The sequence below is a fragment of the Salmo salar genome, chromosome ssa12, assembly GCF_905237065.1.
Source record: "Salmo salar chromosome ssa12, Ssal_v3.1, whole genome shotgun sequence".
Classification (NCBI taxonomy): Eukaryota; Metazoa; Chordata; class Actinopteri; order Salmoniformes; family Salmonidae; genus Salmo; species Salmo salar.
Window position 1 is genome coordinate 17,578,773 of NC_059453.1, and position 17,968 is coordinate 17,596,740.

Genomic DNA, 17,968 nt, shown 5'->3' on the forward strand with positions numbered 1-17,968 from the left:
TTTGTTTGGGCCAAATGAAAGCTTGTCCAGACAGGGCAAAATCTGAACCAAACACAGACGTCTATGATTGGTTCAGATTTGGTCCGGACCAGACCAAAAACCAACGTCCATGAATGTGGAAATCAGTGCCGGTCCGGAATGCACCAAAAAAACATCCAGTCCAGACAGGACCAAAAAAAGACATCCAAAAGGTGTCAGTGTTGGACGGTGCTTACTGAGGTATAGCCTACAGTGTTGTCTGAAATAGAATTTTAGGAATGCCCATCTATGTTGTAGGCCTACCATTTGTAAAAAAACAAAAAAGACTGCCAGTTCGGACATGACCAAAGATGTCCAAAGATGCCGGGCACAATTGAATTTTATGAATGCCCATCCATTTGGTAGGTCCACCGTTTGTAAAACAGGCCGTTGCATCAACTTAATTAGTCCTGATTCCTGTGATAATCAATTTGGCTAATTAAGCTCTGAAAATCAGCTACCCAACTTTATCAGGAGGAGTTATCCTGAGGCTATTTGCAATGTGTTTACACAGCAACAAATGCAGAAATATTTAATATTCGCTATGATCAGCTTAGTAAAAAATTGAAGGATACAAACTTAAAACCACTGATCATGACAATTTAGCCCATGGATGAACCTCCTGGACAGCAGTGACTAGCCTGGTTGTCCTTACCATATTGTCTATTTTACTTTGACCTGTCCTGTTTTTAGAATATGTTGTTTGTTAAGTGTCAGCACATTTTTAAAGTGACTGGGCGCCATTTAGGTAAGCCTATTTGATCGGAGAAACCTGATATAAAAAGTTTCCGGAAAAGGCCACATACTCTTTCTTTCTTTTTTTACAGAATGTTGGTGGAGCTCAGCAGTGATGCGTCTCTCCAACAGCACCCTGGAGAGGAGCGCTGGGAACGGACAAGATACATATTGTGCATCCCTGCCATTGACAAAGTGGTTACTGCTTATCACAGGGTGGAATCAGTGCTCACCTAAAAACCACACTGGTTGAGAGAAATTGTCATTGTTTTTAGGCAGAATTATGTTTTCTGTGTTGTTGGAGGTGGGTCTTGGTCAGTTTAGCTCAGAAAATGCTGCCCTCGTCAATCTGCCGACATAGGCCTAATCCTATGCAGGCCGGCCTTGTGTTTCATGTTAATACTACTGCTAAACAAAACCAGCCATCACTGTGTCTCATGTTAATACTACTCCTAAACACAACTCACCATCACTGTGTCTCATGTTAATACTACTGCTAAACACAACCGCACATCACTGTGTCTCATGTTAATACTACTCCTAAACACAACTCGCCATCACTGTGTCTCATGTTAATACTACTCCTAAACACAACTCACCATCACTGTGTCTCATGTTAATACTACTGCTAAACAAAACCAGCAATCACTGTGTCTCATGTTAATACTACTCCTAAACACAACTCACCATCACTGTGTCTCATGTTAATACTACTCCTAAACACAACCCACCATCACTGTCTCATGTTAATACTACTGCTAAACACAACCCACATCACTGTGTCTCATGTTAATACTACTCCTAACCACAACCCACCATCACTGTGTCTCATGTTAATACTACTCCTAAACACAACCCACCATCACTGTTCTCATGTTAATACTACTCCTAAACACAACCCACCATCACTGTGTCTCATGTTAATACTACTCCTAAACACAACCCACCATCACTGTCTCATGTTAATACTACTCCTAAACATAACCCACCATCACTGTGTCTCATGTTAATACTACTCCTACACACAACCCACCATCACTGTGTCTCATGTTAATACTACTCCTAAACACAACCCACCATCACTGTCTCATGTTAATACTACTCCTAAACACAACCCACCATCACTGTGTCTCGTGTTAATACTACTCCTAAACACAACCCACCATCACTGTGTCTCATGTTAATACTACTCCTAAACACAACCCACCATCACTGTGTCTCATGTTAATACTACTCCTTAACACAACCCACCATCACTGTGTCTCGTGTTAATACTACTCCTAAACACATCCCACCATCACTGTGTCTCATGTTAATACTACTCCTAAACACAACCCACCATCACTGTCTCATGTTAATACTACTCCTAAACACATCCCACCATCACTGTGTCTCATGTTAATACTACTCCTAAACACAACCCACCCTCACTGTGTCTCATGTTAATACTACTCCTAAACACAACCCACCATCACTGTGTCTCATGTTAATACTACTCCTAAACACATCCCACCATCACTGTGTCTCATGTTAATACTACTCCTAAACACAACCCACCATCACTGTGTCTCATGTTAATACTACTCCTAAACACATCCCACCATCACTGTGTCTCATGTTAATACTACTCCTAAACACAACCCACCATCACTGTGTCTCATGTTAATACTACTCCTAAACATAACCCACCATCACTGTGTCTCATGTTAATACTACTCCTAAACCTCTTATGAAGCATCCACCCAATCACTCTTACTCTTACTCTCACTCTTACTTTAGACCATTTTCAAACAAGTCTCCACAACAATCTATTACTGTTAAAGTCCTTAAAATAGCATGCAAAAGTATTATATGTGAAACCACATGTACAATACTGTATCAGATTAATATGCAAAATACATCTACAAAGTATACTGTACTTAACAGAAAAACAAAACAATGTAAATTCTAATAGCATTGCCATGCACAAAACAGGATACAGAAGTTCATGGTTACAAACAAATTATAAAAGATACATGTTTTAAGATATCGTCAAGCGTACTTACAGAGTGAAGGGGAGATGTGTTGTAAGTTAACTTACCGGAAGTCTATGTAAATAGACACTGAGTGTGAGGTTTGAAGTCTGTGGTTGACAACTTTGAAGCAGTCAGGGACAATAGAGTTGAATAGAAGGCGCACTTGCTAAAAAGACTGTTTTAGCATGGCTAAGCCATTGAATACACCATTTCAATTGTTATACCGACTGTTATTAAACTTATGGAAGTTGAAAAATAATACATTAACTGCTTTAAAATGGAAATAGCCCTCAATGGCGCTGCTCATTCTGTCACAGAAGACATCTTGACAAAGATGCCAAGATATACCCTCTATCCAACTCTATGTCAGTAACTAAGACAGTTATGCAGAGGGCTTCATTCCACAGTCACACAGACAGTGTTCAAGAGCATCAAAACTGTGATGTATGATGGGTAAATTGTGACTGACTGGTCTATTGATAATATTGAGTAGTTATTTATCATGCAAGGTGATTTGTAGATCTTGACTCGCCTATAAAGTTGGCTGCAATGTCGAACACTCCCACATTTACATAACATTATAGCATTTGTAACAAAAATCCCATTCAAGTCATGGGACAGATATTAATATTTCACATATTAACATTCTCACATCATGTTCAAATGATCTATAAGTGACTTTGTTGAGCTTGACAATGCATTTTTTACTTTTGAATGATTTCGACATTATGTGCGAGAAATGCCTCTTATCAGTCACATGACGAATGGGATTTGTGCCACGAATGCTAAAAAGTTAGCAAGTTGAAACAGTGCCAGGGGAAACTAAACCAAAGCATGGACTGCTGTCACACCATGTTCATAGACTGGTAAAAGGGTAAGGAAACCAATGTGTCATTTTGTAATTTGGGTGAACCTTCAAGATATAACAATATATTAGCAAGAGAATAGAGGTGTATGGACTAGCTTTGGTTTGGAGCCATAGCTCTTCAGTCCAGGTTCTGTGGTGGTTTTCTTCAGTCCATGTTCTGTGGTGGTTCTCTTTAGTCCAGGTTCTGTGGTGGTTCCCTTCAGTCCAGGTTCTGTGGTGGTTCTCTTCAGTCCAGGTTCTGTGGTGGTTCCCTTCAGTCCAGGTTCTGTGGTGGTTCTCTTCAGTCCAGGTTCTGTGGTGGTTCTCTTCAGTCCAGGTTCTGTGGTGGTTCTATCAGTCCAGGTTCTGTGGTGGTGCTCTTCAGTCCAGGTTCTGTGGTGGTTTCTTCAGTCCAGGTTCTGTGGTGGTTCTCTTCAGTCCAGGTTCTGTGGTGGTTCTCTTCAGTCCAGGTTCTGTGGTGGTTCTATCAGTCCAGGTTCTGTGGTGGTTGTCTTCAGTCCAGGTTCTGTGGTGGTTCTCTTCAGTCCAGGTTCTGTGGTGGTTCTCTTCAGTCCAGGTTCTGTGGTGGTTCTCTTCAGTCCAGGTTCTGTGGTGGTTCTATCAGTCCAGGTTCTGTGGTGGTTCTCTTCAGTCCAGGTTCTGTGGTGGTTCTCTTCAGTCCAGGTTCTGTGGTGGTTCTATCAGTCCAGCTTCTGTGGTGGTTCTATCAGTCCAGCTTCTGTGGTGGTTGTCTTCAATCCAGGTTCTGTGGTGGTTCTCTTCAGTCCAGGTTCTGTGGTGGTTCTATCAGTCCAGGTTCTGTGGTGGTTGTCTTCAGTCCAGGTTCTGTGGTGGTTCTCTTCAGTCCAGGTTCTGTGGTGGTTCTATCACTCCAGGTTCTGTGGTGGTTCTATCAGTCCAGGTTCTGTGGTGGTTCTATCAGTCCAGGTTCTGTGGTGGTTGTCTTCAGTCCAGGTTCTGTGGTGGTTCTCTTCAGTCCAGGTTCTGTGGTGGTTCTATCAGTCCAGGTTCTGTGATGGTTCTCTTCAGTCCAGGTTCTGTGGTGGTTGTCTTCAGTCCAGGTTCTGTGGTGGTTCTATCAGTCCAGGTTCTGTGGTGGTTCTCTTCAGTCCAGGTTCTGTGGTGGTTCTCTTCAGTGCAGGTTCTGTTGTGGTTCTATCAGTCCAGGTTCTGTGGTGGTTGTCTTCAGTCCAAGTTCTGTGGTGGTTCTCTTCAGTGCAGGTTCTGTGGTGGTTCTATCAGTCCAGGTTCTGTGGTGGTTTTCTCCCCTGGATGGTCTGATACATGGAGGGCTGAGCGTCTCTCTGAAGAGCAGTGAACGTGTCACTGGGCGAGCACCTCACACTCTGAGAGACAGCGACACAGGAAACACAGTATGAGCACTTTACACACTGCTCTGTAGCATTCTCTCTCACCTCTACTTTCACTGTCTCTCTCTCACTCACCCAATTACCCACTCACACAAACAAACACAAAACTGTATACAAAATAAACACATAAATTAATACGTTATAACATACTTACAGCCAGAATGTCTGGTCCTCATTTTCACTGGTGTGTGTGTGTCACCGTTAGGGTCAGGATGGACACTGTGGAGAGAGAGCTGTGTCAAGGTAACAGTGAAAATAGTACAAAGAGACTATTATGACGCAGTAATAAAAAAAGAAGCAGTTACTTATCAACAGGTAGTTTGTTGATATCATGACCATCTGTAGAGCATCTATCCAGATTATCCAAATTAAGTGTGACTAAAAAACAATTAAACCATAAATCCCTTTATCACTGAGTTTTCTCTCTAATACACTGATGGAAGAAATCCAATTTTATACAGATGTAAACACAAACCAAGACAAATGTCCATAACTAAATGGAATTCAACAGTTTGGCTTTATTGAATGTAACTGTACCTGTGACAGACAGAGTGACTCCAGGATCACCAGTATATAGAATGTTACTGTACCTGTGACAGACAGAGAGACTCCAGGATCACCAGTATATAGAATGTTACTGTACCTGTGACAGACAGAGTGACTCCAGGATCACCAGTATATAGAATGTTACTGTACCTGTTACAGACAGAGTGACTCCAGGATCACCAGTATATAGAATGTTACTGTACCTGTGACAGACAGAGTGACTCCAGGATCACCAGTATATAGAATGTTACTGTACCTGTTACAGACAGAGTGACTCCAGGATCACCAGTATATAGAATGTTACTGTACCTGTTACAGACAGAGAGACTCCAGGATCACCAGTATATAGAATGTTACTTTACCTGTGACAGACAGAGTGACTCCAGGATCACCAGTATATAGAATGTTACAGTACCTGTGACAGACAGAGTGACTCCAGGATCACCAGTATATTTCCCTCCAGTCTGATCTGTTATAAATCTGAACTTGTACGTAGCTGAGTCTTTCTCTCTCAGGTCTGTGATTCTCAGGTTGTGACCATTCTTCTTATCCCCATGATACTCCAGACGACCTGCATACTCTGGGTCCTGACCTAGATCTTCAGGTTCTACACCAGTCCCCCATTTAGTGAACCAGACGGTTGATGTGACTGTACCACTGGGATATCTGATAGAGCAGGACAGCTCCACTGTTGACCCCTCCAAGACACAGATACTCTGAGTGGTGTAAGTCACACTCCAGCCATACTGACCCAGTACCACTGAAACACAGTCACACAACACAATGGTATCAGAATGAAGACAAGGTCTATTGGCTCACACTGAAGGTAGGGTTTGTCCACACTTTGTTGTTGTAGTTGCTGATTTGAGTGTGAATGGAAACCAGAGATAAGCATCACTCAGTGAGGTGTGAAAGATAACTATTTAAAGTGAAGTGGAGATTCCTAACAGAACACACCAGAATAACATTATGATTCTTATCCTTTTAGAAATGTCTGTAGATTATTAAACAGAGCAACTAAAAGATAAGAATGAGACCATACCTGCTACAGACCAGAGAAAGACCACCAACACACTTCCTGCTGTTCTCAAGGCCATTGTTGCATCTCCCACCCTGCAGTCTTAGAAACATAAACAACAACTCACTCTATAGCTGGTGAATAACTACATACATACCATCAGGGGCAGCAGGTAGGGCTCTAGTCAAAAGTAGTGCACTCTATAGGGAATATGGTGTCATTTGGGATGCAGTATAACAACACATCATCACCACAGCCTTGAGTGGATGGTGTGTAAATAACATCATTATAATAGTTTGGTAATATGGTCTGTGTCAGCGATATCGGCAGGTAGCATAGCGATTAAGAGAGTTGAGCCAGTAACTGAAACATTGCTGGTTCAAATCCCCGACCTGGCAAGGTGGAAAAATCTGCCAATTTGAGCAAGGCAGTTACCACCAGGTTGAATGATAGCTCCTATCCCCAAGCTGTGAGACTACACAACAAGTCACACATACCTTTTATAGGAGTAGGATCTAGGATTAGTTTCCCATTTAGATCATATTTATATGGACCAGCAGGACCTGATCCTAGATCAGCACTCCAAGTCTGAGACCCTTGAGTACATGACTTATGGCTAAAAACAAACAACTATATTTCAAGATATCAAGAGTACTTACAGACTGAAGGGGAGAGGTCTTGTACAGTGAGTCAACTGACTGGTAGTGAGTGGGAACTGCTAGTAAGTGTCAGTTCTGTGGTTGATACATACAGTCGTATGAAAAAGTTTGGGCACCCCTCTGAGGCTGAATAATAATTGACTCTGTCGTCACAGAAAATGATCACAGTGGCATGCCATTCATTTTCGAATAAAAGCTGAGTACTGGGGTATTGTCCAGACTAAGATTTTTAGTGTAGCAATATTAAGTTGTATGAAATTAAATCAGATGTGAAAAATAGGCTCTGCAAAAATGTGGGCACCCTTGTCATTCTGTTGATTTGAATACCTGTAACTACTTAGCACTGATTAATTGGAACACAATTGGTTTGGTGAGCTCATTAAGCCTTGAACTTCATAGACAAGTGCATCCAATCATGAGAAAAGGTATTTAAGGTGGCCAATTGCAAGGTGTTGTTCTCTTTGACTCTCCTCTGAAGAGTGGCAATGTGGGGGGCCTCAAAACAACTCTCAAATGACCTGAAAACAAAGATTGTTCAACATTATGGTTTAGAGGAAGGCTACAAAAAGCTATCGCAGAGATGTAAGCTGTCAATGTCCACTGTGAGAAACATAGTGAGGAAATGGAAGACCACAGGCACAGTTCTTGTTAAGGCCAGAAGTGGCAGGCCAAGTAAAATATCAGTGAGGCAAAGGATGGTGAGAACGGTCAAAAACAGCCCACAGACCACCTCCAAAGACCTACAACATCATCTTGCTGCAGATGGTGTCACTGTGCATCGTTCAACAATTCAGCGCACTTTGCACAAGGAGAAGCTGTATGGGAGAGTGATGCGGAAGAAGCCTTTTCTGCACACGCGCCACAAACAGAGTCGCTTGAGGTATGCAAACGCACATTTGGACAAGCCAGCTTCATTTTGGAATAAGGTTCTGTGGACTGATGAAACAAAGATTGAGTTATTTGGTCATAACAAGGGACGTTATGCATGGCGGCAAAAGAACACAGCGTTCCAAGAAAAACACTTGCTACCAACAGTAACATTTGGTGGGGGTTCCATCATGCTGTGGGGCTGTGTGGCCAGTGCCGGTACTGGGAATCTTGTTAAAGTTGAGGGTCGCATGGATTCCACCCAATATCAGCAGATTCTTGGGAATAATGTTGAAGAATCAGTCACAAAGTTGAAGTTACGCCGGGGCTGGATATTTCAACAAGACAACGACCCAAAACACTGCTCAAAATCTACCCGGGCATTTATGCAGAGGAACAAGTACAATGTTGTGGAATGGCCATTCCAGTCCCCAGACCTGAATATCATTGAGAATCTGTGGGATGATTTGAAGCGGGCTGTCCATGCTCGAAAACCATCAAACCTAACTGAACTGGAGATGTTTTGGAAGGAGGAATGGTCCAAAATACCTTCATCCTGAATCCACACACTCATTAGAGGCTATAGGAAGTGTCTAGAGGCTGTTATTTTAGCAAAAGGAGGCTCTACTAAATATTGATGTGATTTCTCTATTGGGGTGCTGTCACGATTCCCACCGACAGTGGCGCCCCCTCCTGCTCGGGTGGCGCTCGGCGGTCGTCGTCACCGGCCTATTAGCTGCCACCGATCCCTTTTTGCTTTTCCCTTTTTTTATTTTAGACACCTGTGGTCAATTAGCCATTAGAGGGGCTATTTAGTTTAGCTGGCCCGCTCCTTGTTGTGCGGGATTTATTGTTGTTATCGACTGTCTTGTTCGTGTCGGCTTGGCATTGTCGCACCTTGTATTTATTCCCCTGTGTTTGGGAACTTTGTTTTCTTCCTTCAAAGTGTTATTAAAAACACCACTCCCTGTGCTCGTTGCTTCCTGCGCCTCATTCCTACAAACACGACTACCAACGCCGTTACAGGTGCCCAAATTTATGCACCTGTCTAATTTTGTTTTGATGCATATTGCACATTTTCTGTTAATCCAATAAACCTAATTTCACTACTGAAATATTACTGTCCATCAGTTATTTGATAGATCAAAATGAAATTGCTGATCCAAACACCCAATTAATTATAAATGGAAATCATGGAAATTGTCAGGGGTACCCAAACTTTTTCATACGACTGTATTTAAAGTAGTCAGAACACAAGTAGCTGATAAAGAGGAAGGAAAGGACAGTTCTGTAAGACATTAACATGCATGACGTGCAGAAAAGCACGTCAGAATAGTGTTTACTATAACCTACTATTTGGAATGTTTATAAAATCTTAGAATGTGTTTACTATAGCCTACTATTTGGAATGTTTATAAAATCTTAGAATGTGTTTACTATAGTCTACTATTTGGAATGTTTATAATATCTTAGAATGTGTTTACTATAGCCTAATATTTGGAATGTTTATAAAATCTTAGAATGTGTTTACAATAGCCTACTATTTGGAATGTTTATAATATCTTAGAATGTGTTTACTATAGCCTGCTATTTAGAATGTTTATAATATCTTAGAATGTGTTTACTATAGCCTACTATTTGGAATGTTTATAATATCTTAGAATGTGTTTACTATAGCCTGCTATTTAGAATGTTTATAATATCTTAGAATGTGTTTACTATAGCCTACTATTTAGAATGTTTATAATATCTTAGAATGTGTTTACTATAGTCCCCTATTTGAAATGTTTATAAAATCTTAGAATGTGTTTACTATAGCCTACTATATGGAATGTTTATAATATCTTAGAATGTGTTTACTATAGCCTACTATTTGGAATGTTTATAATATCTTAGAATGTGTTTACTATTTGGAATTTTTATAATATCTTAGAATGTGTTTACTATAGTCTACTATTTAGAATGTTTATAATATCTTAGAATGTGTTTACTATCATATTTGGAATTTTTATAATATCTTAGAATGTGTTTACTATAGCCGGCTATTTGGAATGTTTATAATATCTTAGAATGTGTTTACTATAGTCTACTATTTGGAATGTTTATAATATCTTAGAATGTGTTGCCTTGCCCCTCTCAGTTCTACATGGAACAGGTCAAAGTTCTATATATTTATTATTATTTATCTAAGCCTTTTTTTACCAGGTAGGTTGACTGAGAACACATTCTCATTTACAGCAACAACCTGGGGAATATTTAAAAGGGGGATGAATGAGCCAATTCAAATCTGGGGATGATTAGGTGGCATGAGGGCCAGATTGTGAATTTTAGCAGTGGACACCAGGGTTAACACCCCTACTCTTACAATAAGTGCCATGCGATCTTTAGTGACAACAGAGAGTCAGGACACCCGTTTAACATCCCATCCAAAAGACAGCACCCTACACAGGACAATGTCCCCAATCACTACCATGGGGCATTGGGATGTATATTTTTAGACCAGAGGAAAGAGTGCCTCCTTCTGGCTCTCCAACACCACTTCCAGTAGCTTCTGGTCTCCCATCCAGGGACTGACCAGGGGGAATGTTGCTTAGCTTCAGAAGCAAGCTAGCAGTGGGATGCAGAGAGGTATGCTGCTAACAGTTGGCCAGTTCCATGGACTTGTAAGTAAGCATTTCATGGTAAGGTCTACACCTTTCATTAGATTTTACTTCTATTCTACAAACCCATTCAATTTACACTCCTCATCAGCTGCATCAAAGTGGTACTGAAGGTTCCAGTGTTCTAGACTAGAGATCTCCCTACTGGCATCTCAACATTACTGCACCATCCTAATAATAATGTCCTCAATAATGTTGGGCTAATAACAACATAACAAACTGACAATACATCAGATAGAATGGTGAAACACATCACTGGCTACTTGACAAAGTCACATTGAAGCACACAAACACATGTTTGTAGTAGTACACCATGCCACTGTCATTCTGTTACACTGACTGCGTCCTAAATGACACCATAATCCCTATATAGTGCACTACCTTTGACCAGAGCCCTATGGGCCTGGTATGACTGTGTGCGTTTGCATGCCCTCTCAACTTGACTGGCCTGCAGCCCTGTCAATCACCCTTTGCACCCGCTGTTCATCCAACCAATCAGGGTGCTTGGATGCGCTGCAGGACACCGCCTCCCCTCACCTTTAGTTAGTGCACGGCATCTTCAGTCTTGAGAAGAAGTGTTGTGTTGCTGACAGACTTTTGACATGCAGTTCCTTACTGAAGTGTGAGACCAGCGAATATAACCACACAATAATATAAAACATCTTCAAATGGAAACAGCTGTGTCTGCATGTATGTGGTGGTGGTGACCATCAAGAGTAGAGTGACGGGCCTCAACACCATGTTCTGACCAGACAGAACCTAAACCAATCAGCATTAAGTACGTAGAGGGTCTCGGCATTGTCAGCTAACCGCTCAGATGAGATCCAACTGTCTATACATGTAAAAACGGTCTGGATGACCTCTACTAATCCCTAGGTACTGACTCAGGAATGTGTGAAGGACCACAGGGATGTCTGACAAAGGGTTGTTATTGTGACCACAACAAGGCCCTCCGGTTCACTTTGGGTTCTTATACAACAGGGTTTCTAGGAGGAAAGAGATACATGGAAATAGAATTAAACCTTCTCTCCAGCTGCCTCTTACCCGTTGTGCATTTTGTCCCTTCCTGCCTCCAGGCCAGGATGATTACATCATGCAGTCCATGCATCTGTTCAACAACGTCAGACAGACAGACAGACAGACAGACAGACAGACAGACAGACAGACAGACAGACAGACAGACAGACAGACAGACAGACAGACAGACAGACAGACAGACAGACAGACAGACAGACAGACAGACAGACAGACACACTGCAGTGTTACAATGTTTGACTGTATGTATTTTTTACCCTGGTTAATCATCTCATCCCTATGTAGATCAACACTCCTACACTGAGACACTTTATGAATACTGACCCTGATGTAACAACCAAAACACAGCTCAAAACATAACAAGAAGTAAAATGATACATTACCCTCAAGAATATGACTAATGACTAAAAACAAATAACCCAAAACTATATTTTATATTGTACTTACAGAGTGAAGTGAAGAGGAGAGGTCTTGTACAGTGAGTCAACTGACTGGTAGTGAGTGGGAACTGCTAGTAAGTGTCAGTTCTGTGGTTGATACATATTTATAGTAGTCAGAACACAAGTAGCTGATGCAGAACTGTCCTTTCCTTCCTCTTAAAGACATTAACATGCATGACTACCAAAAGCACATCAGAAAAGGAAGATTATGTATTAGAGTGGGCCTTTTCTAAATTACAAAATTCCCATCTTTTATTCAATACAAAACCATGTTAACAAAATGTTGACTATTCTATATGGAATGTTTATAATATCTTAGAATGTGTTGCCTTGTCCCTCTGAATTCTACATGGAACAGGTCAAAGTTCAATTTACATTTGGTCAGTTCCATGATGTCATTCATTCTATTCTACAAACACATTAAATTTACACTCCTTATCAGCTGCATCAAAGTGGTACTGAAGGTTCCAGTGTTCTAGACTAGAGCTCTCCCTACTGGCATCTCAACATTACTGCACCATCCTAATAATAATGTCCTCATTAAAGTTGGGGTAATAACAACATTACAAACTGACAATATATCAGATAGAATGGTGAAGCTCAACACTGTCTACTTGACAAAGTCACATTTAATCACACAAACACTGATGTCTGTAGTATTACAACATGCCACTATCATATTATGTTACACTGTTGACCGTTGTGTACAGTACTGGTAGTAGCATTAGTTAGCAGAGGAATCAGTATCATCATCACCATAGCCTTCTGTATTGACTGCTGCTGTCCATATACTGTATAGTCTAATGTAGCCCGTTATCCATATATAGTTTAATGTAGCCTGTTATCCATATATAGTCTAATGTAGCCTGTTATCCATATATAGTCTAATGTAGCCTGTTATCAATATATAGTCTAATGTAGCCTGTTATCCATATATAGTCTAATGTAGCCTGTTATCCATATATAGTCTAATGTAGCCTGTTATCCATATATAGTCTAATGTAGCCTGTTATCCATATATAGTCTAATGTAGCCTGTTATCCATATATAGTCTAATGTAGCCTGTTATCCATATATAGTCTAATGTAGCCTGTTATCCATATGTAGTCTAATGTAGCCTGTTATCCATATATAGTCTAATGTAGCCTGTTATCCATATATAGTCTAATGTAGCCTGTTATCCATATATAGTCTAATGTAGCCTGTTATCCATATATAGTCTAATGTAGCCTGTTATCCATATATAGTCTAATGTAGCCTGTTATCCATATATAGTCTAATGTAGCCTGTTATCCATATATAGTCTAATGTAGCCTGTTATCCATATATAGTCTAATATAGCCTGTTATCTATATATAGTCTAATGTAGCCTGTTATCCTGTCACGTCCTGACCAGCAGAGGGAGTAGTGGTGTAGTATTTTGGTCAGGACGTGGCAGAAGAAGTCTGTATATGTTGTCTAGTATGTCTGTTTCTGTGTTGGTCTTGTGACTCCTGATCAGGAACAGCTGGGGATAGTTGTTCCTGATTGGGAGTCATATATTTAGGAGTATGTTTGTCACTTGGGTTTGTGGGTGGTTGAGCTAGCACTGCTATTATATTGTAAGTATAGCCTGGTAGCCTGTCTGAAGTCGGTCATTGTTTATTGTTTTCTGTGTATGCGTTGCTCGTCTATATTAAAAAGATGAGTATCCACATGCCGTCTGCAGTTTGGTCCATACAACACGGCTTCAACTATTGTGACAGAACCACCCACCACAACAAGACCAAGCAGCGGAAAAAGGAGCAGGACGCTGAATATATGGACTATTCTGAGGAAATAGACTTCAACATGGACAATCATGAGAAATGGACTTGGGACCAGATTCTGGTCGGAGAGGGCCCGTGGTGAAAGTCCGGTGAGGACCGGGAACGCTACCGGGTACACGACTGGCGAGGAAGCCGGAGAGGCACCCCCAATAATTTTTTTGGGGGGGGCACATGGGTAGTTTGGCTAGGCCAAGGAAGAGCCATCAGCCAGCTCCCTTTATTAGCATATGGAGTGACGTCGTGTTTTGCTGATCACTCTCTCACCCATACCCGCACAGTCCGGTGCCCTCACCAGATGCCGTGCTAGAGTGGGCATCCAGCCTGGTAGGAGGATGCCTGCGCAGCGCATCTGGTCGCCGGTACATCTCCTAGGACCAGGCTACCCTACTCCCGCTCTATGCACGGCAACCATCAGGCCCCTGCACAGCCCAGTTCGCCCTGTACCAGCACCCCGCTCGTGCAGGGTTGCTAGTTCCATCCAGCCAGGACGGGTTGTGCAGGCGGTGCGGTCAAGGCCACCTGTGCGCCTCCATGGCCCAGTCTTTCCGGTTCCTGCCTCTCGTGCTATCCCGGAAGTGAGTACCTCCAGTATGGCACGACCAGTACCAGCAACCCGGACCAAGCTTCCCATGAGTCGGCCTAGTCCTATTCAGCCTGTTCCCGCTCCTCGCACTAGCCCTAGGGTGCGTGTCTTCAGCCTGGTACCACCTCTACCAGCCCCACGCACCAGGCCTCCAGTGCGACGGCCCAGCCTCAAGAGCCCGGCACCAGTGTGCAGTCCAGAGTATCCGGCACCAGTGTGCAGTCCAGAGTATCCGGCACCAGTGTGCAGTCCAGAGTATCCGGCACCAGTGTGCAGTCCAGAGTATCCGGCACCAGTGTCTAGTCCGGAACCGAGGGAGTCTGCCTGCGACTCGGAACTGAAATTGACTAACTGTGTTGTAAATGAGTCTGCCTACAGAGTGGAGATGAGGGAACCTGCCCACGAGCCACAACAACTTGAGTCTGTCTACGACCCGGACCCCAATGAGTCTGCCTACAACCTGGAGGGAAGGAGGCCGGAACCAGAGCCACCTCCAGGATAGGTGGGTTGGGGAGGGAGGGTGTAGCACAGTGCCGTCATTGACGGCAGCCACCCTCCCCTCCCTCCCTTTTTTGTTTAGGGAATATTCTTTTTTGTGTAAAGGTGCATTCTGGGGTCTGCACCTTTAGGGGGGGGTACTATCACGTCCTGACCAGCAGAGGGAGTAGTGGTGTAGTATTTTGGTCAGGACGTGGCAGAAGTCTGTATGTGTTGTCTAGTATGTCTGTTTCTGTTGGTCTTGTGACTCCTGATCAGGAACAGCTGGGGATCGTTCTTCGTGATTGGGAGTCATATATTTAGGTGTGTGTTTGTTACTTGAATTTGTGGGTGGTTGAGCTAGCACTGCTATTTTGTACGTGTAGCCTGTCTGATGTCGTTCATTGTTGTTTTTCTGTGTATGAGTTGCTCGTCTATATTAAAAAGATGAGTATCCACATTCCGTTTGGTCCATACAACACGGCTTCAACTATTGTGACATATCCATATATAGTCTAATGTAGCCTGTTATCCATATAGTCTAATCTATCCATATACAGTTGAAGTCGGAAATTTACATACACCTTAGCCAAATACATTTAAACTCATTTTTTTTCACAACTCTTGACATTTAATCCTTGTAAAAATGCCCTGTCTTAGGTCAGTTAGGATCACCAGTTTATTTTAAGTATGTGAAATGTCAGAATAACAGTAGAGTGATTTATTTCAGCTTTTTCTTTCATCACATTCCAAAGTGGGTCAGAAGTTTACATTCACTCAATTAGTATTTGGTAGCATTGCCTTTAAATTGTTTAACTTGGGTCAAACGTTGCGAGTAGCCTTCCACAAGCTTCCCACAACAAGTTTGTTGAATTTTGGCCCATTCCTCCTGACAGAGCTTGTGTAACTGAATCAGGTTTTCAGGCCTCCTTGCTCGCACACGCTTTTTCATTTCTGCAAGCAAATTTTCTATTGGTTTGAGGTCAGGGCTTTGTGATGGCCACTACAATACATTGACTTTGTTGTCCTTAAGCCATTTTGCCACAACTTTGGAAGTATGCTTGGGGTCATTGTCCATTTGAAAGACCCATTTGCGACCAAGCTTTAACTTCCTTTAACTTGCTTCAATATATCCACGTAATTTCCCCTCCATGATACAATCTACTTTGTGAAGTGCACCAGTCCCTCCTGCAGCAAAGCACCCCCACAACATGATGCTGCCACCCCCGTGCTTCACGGTTGGGATGACGTTCTTCGGCTTGCAAGCCTCCACCTTTTTCCTCCAAACATAATGATAGTCATTATGGCCAATTATTATGATGCTAGCGTCCCACGTAGCCCATAGATGTTAATGCAACCGCTGTGTCAGATTTCAAAATAACTTTACGGAGAAAGCACAATGTTCAATATTCTGAGTACAGAGCTCAGCCATCAATGAAAGCTATACAGCTACCCGCCAAGTCATGGCATCAACAAAACTCTAAATTAGTGTTACAAATCTTTCCTTACCTTTGCTGATCTTCGGCGGAATGCACTCGCAGGACTCCCACAAGAAATGTTCATTTGTTCGATAAGGTTCATTTATGTCCAAATACCTCCGTTTTGTTGGTGCATCCAGAACACTATTCCAAAGGCACGATGCGGGAGCGCAAATCAACATACCAAAAGTTCAAAAGTTCCATTACCGTCTGTAGAAACATGTCAAACAATGTTTACAATCAATCCTTAGGGTGTTTTTAACATAAATAATCAATAATATTCCAACTGGACAATAGCGTATTCATTACAGAAGAAAAATGTAAAATGCTAGCCATGCGTGATCGCGCATGAAGTAACTAAATGACCTCAGCCAGTCCACTGCTTGAACCGGCTGTTATTCCCTCAAAATTCACCATAGAAGACTCAAACAACTTTCTAAAGACTGATGACATCTAGTGGAAGCCTTAGGAAGTGCAAAATGACCCCACAGACACTGTAGTTTCAATAGGCAATGGTTTGAAAGACTACAAGCCTCAGATTTCCCACTTCCTGGTTGGATTGTTCTCAGGTTTTTGCTTGCCATATGAGTTCTGTTATACTCACAGACATCATTCAAACAGTTTTAGAACCGTCAGAGTGTTTCCTATCCAAATCTACTAATAATATGCACATCCTAGTTTCTGGGCCCGAGTAGTAGGCAGTTTAATTTGGGTACGTTTTTCATCCGGCCGTGAAAATACTGTCCCCGATACCTTAACAAGTTAAGGGCTTTTAAGTAAGCATTTCACTGTAAGGTCTACACCTGTTGTATTCAGTGCATGTGACAAATGTCAATTACACGCCATTTTCAAAATGTCTCCACAACAATCTATTGCTCTCAGAGCTCTTAAAATAGCATGCACAAGTTTTTATGTGAAACATGTACAATTTACATCCCATCTTTTGTATCACACAATATATAGCTCAGTATTTGTCAAGGGTGACAATAATTTTGGTCGTGACTGTATATCCAACCATCAGATGAAGATGTAAAAATACATTTATATACACACACACACACACACACACACACACACACACACACACACACACACACACACACACACACACACACCCTGCACACTTCCACAGTTATACTTGACTCTGTTATACTTTGACAGTGAACTTGACCCTATTGAATGGAGATCTGGGTATTACTGGCATACTCTACTGAACATGTTTTAAACATGCAAATGAATAAACAGAACTAAACACATGAAACCACAGTCCAGGATCAGTATTCACAAAGTGTATCAGAGTAGGAGAGCTGATCTGGGATCAGTTTAGCCTTTTAGATCATAATGATATGGACCGTCTGAGACACTTTATGAATACAGGCCCTGATGTAACA

At 42.0% G+C, this 17,968-nt stretch overlaps 1 long non-coding RNA gene across 1 annotated transcript; it reads right to left on the reverse strand.

The window, feature by feature from the left end:
• Window positions 1–4,693: 4,693 nt before the first annotated feature.
• LOC123725434 (uncharacterized) lies at window positions 4,694–12,381 on the reverse strand. Its single transcript, XR_006757904.1, has 6 exons — window positions 12,239–12,381; window positions 11,801–11,864; window positions 6,595–6,672; window positions 5,968–6,312; window positions 5,161–5,225; window positions 4,694–4,982 (listed from the first exon to the last, which is right to left on the reverse strand). It is a non-coding gene; the product is annotated as an uncharacterized lncRNA (long non-coding RNA).
• Between the last annotated feature and the right edge of the window lie 5,587 nt (window positions 12,382–17,968).